The sequence below is a fragment of the Apium graveolens genome, chromosome 2 (genome assembly GCF_009905375.1).
Source record: "Apium graveolens cultivar Ventura chromosome 2, ASM990537v1, whole genome shotgun sequence".
NCBI lineage: Eukaryota > Viridiplantae > Streptophyta > Magnoliopsida > Apiales > Apiaceae > Apium > Apium graveolens.
The window spans coordinates 113,885,101-113,887,810 of record NC_133648.1 but is presented as its reverse complement, the minus strand read 5'-3'; the positions used below and the strand labels follow the sequence as shown (position 1 = coordinate 113,887,810).

The following is a 2,710-nucleotide window of genomic DNA, read 5'->3' as shown; positions in this document are numbered from 1 at the left end:
TATTTGTTTCTCCCCTGTATTAACCTCAGAAGGAGTGTGCTCAATAGTAGTCTTCCTTGGTTCCACTTCTACTTCCTGCTGCTCTACTTCTTTCTTAGCTCCAGCTTCTTTAGTCAACGCTTGAGTTTGTTCGGGATACGCAACCTTTCCAGACCTCAAAGTGATTGCCTTTACCTGCTCATTAGCTTCCCTCTTTCCTGGCACTTCAGTGTCACTAGGTAATGCACCAGGCTGACCATTAAGCAAGACATTGACTTTTTCACATAAGCTTCAACCTCTAATTCAGATTTTTCATTAGCTAGTTGCAGCTAAAGTTGTTGTCTAGGTGCATATTGCGATTGATAAAAACCATGGGGGTTGTACTTCTTAGCTGGATACTGTTGATAAAGCTGTTGAACCGCATTCTGAGCGTTGCTCCAACTGAAATTAGGATGATTGCGGTTGTTGGGATGATAGGTGGCTGGCACAGGTTGTTGCGAATGCTGAAAGTTGCTTACGAACTGAGCTGATTCACTAGAAATTACGCACTGATCAGTCTCATAGGCATCAGCACAGAGCTCACAAACACTAGCGATTTGATTAACCCCATAATTAGCCAAAGGGTCCACCTTCATCGTCAAAGCCTTAAGTTGGGCAGCTATAGCAGTTGCTGCATCCAACTCCAAAATTCCTGTTACTTCTCCCTGAGTTAGTCTTTGGGAAGGATTCTGGTACTCGTTAGCAGCCAACAGTTCAATCAATTCATAAGCTTCATCGTAGCTCTTATCCCACAAGGCTCCTCCTGATGCCGCATCGAGCATGGGTCTAGAAGTAGCACCCAATCCATTGTAGAAATAGTTAATAATCATGCAATCAGGCATGCCATGGTGTGGGTACTTCCTTAACATCTCCTTATATCGATTTCAAGCTTCACACAGAGATTCTCTAGTTTGTTGAGCAAACTGAGTAAGAGCATTCTTGATTGCAGTAGTCTTCGCCATAGGTAAGAATTTTGTGAGAAACTTTTGAGTAAGATCTTCCCAAGTAGTAATTGAACCAGCTGGTAGAGAGTATAACTAGCTCTTAGCCTTGTCCCTCAGAGAGAATGGGAAGAGTCGCAGCTTGATAGCATCTTCAGTCACATCATTGAACTTGAAAGTGTCACATATCTCGATGAAATCCCTGATGTGCATGTTGGAGTCTTCAGTAGGAGAACCCCCAAACTGAACTGAGTTCTGTATCATCTGAATCGTGCTTGACTTGTTCTCGAAAGTGTTAGCCCTGATGGCTGGCCTGATGATGCTGGACTGAATGTCATTGATCTTAGGCTGAGAATAGTCCATCAAAGCCTTAGGATTTTCTGCTTGATCTCCCATCTCTACTAAAACTGGTTCCTCGACTTTCTCTTCTTCCTCTACCTTCTTTTCTTCTTCAAAAACTTCATTTCGAACTACCACAACTTCTTCCTCGGCTTTATCCAGTGTTCTCTTATGAGTACGTGAACGCGTATGCATATACCCTCACTAGAGTACCTGAAATAAGATAAGGAAATGAATACGTATCAATGTCTGAGTCAATGAACTTTAACGACCACTGATGGAAAACACATAAACTAAAAATTAATACTGCAGTCCCCGGCAGCAGCGCCAAAAACTTGTTAGTCACTAAACACGCGCTAATAATACACGCAAGTATAGGCGTTCATAAGTAGTATAAGATGTAAATCAGATTCATTCCCACAGAGACTAGCTTGGTTAACTAATCAATTTATGCATTTAAGCAACAATGTATGGTTATTATTCAATGCTAAGACGATAACAAATTGAGATTGTTTATAACTAAGAATTAAACTAACAATTATAACTAAAGGAATAAAATTTATTGAATTAATATATATGACAAACATGGGATTCTAACTTCATTAAATACTTAATTCAATAGCCTTTTCGTTCTTAACCTTAGCATGTAATGGTGATGACACTAATCAGATAACACGAAACTGATAAACGCCAACTTTCGTTGCACGAATATCATACTACCAGACATCCACAAAAGAGATAGAAGCTGAATAAACACCAATTATATTGAGACCCTATATATCTATAGAATTTGACAACATAATGGTTTAAGCACAAGTTATCTATCCTAATTACATAGGTCAAGTAAGATGGTTAAAATTACCCACAAATCATCCATAACAAATATATGAACCTATGCTAGCATGGCAAGTTTTAAATCCTTAAATTCACTTTCGCTTCATTAAGAATTAACACACTATCTTATAAGTTCGCGACACTCATAAGACGAATATGCACAACCAATACTAGGTTATCATACAATCACCACACACTAAAGCATCGAAACAATTCAACTAAAGAAATCTATAAATAAATCCGCTTGAACCCCATGATAACGATTAGCCCATAATCGGACTCATCTTCAACGTGGGTTCCGATGAAAGCATGATATAATAAATGTAGTCTTTATAATGAATAATCAAACAAAGTTAACACAAGAGTATAGGTTCAACAAAACAGGAAACGAGCATCCAAGATTACAACTGAAAACAAAGTTTCAGAAGAATAAACTAGATCGTCTTCGCCTTTGTTGAATTGTGCTATAGGTCTCTTGCCGTCTTCTCCTTAGCTCTGATATGTCTCTGACTTGATATATTATGAAAAATGACCTAAAGTTATTTATATAGCAGCCCCATGCAATGTAGAAGTCTTTC

At 38.6% G+C, this 2,710-nt stretch overlaps 1 non-coding gene across 1 annotated transcript; it reads left to right on the top strand.

The window, feature by feature from the left end:
• The first annotated feature begins 858 nt into the window (after positions 1-858).
• LOC141709186 (small nucleolar RNA R71) lies at positions 859-965 on the top strand. The gene has a single exon (XR_012569776.1). It is a non-coding gene; the product is annotated as a small nucleolar RNA R71 (small nucleolar RNA).
• The last annotated feature ends 1,745 nt before the right edge of the window (positions 966-2,710 follow it).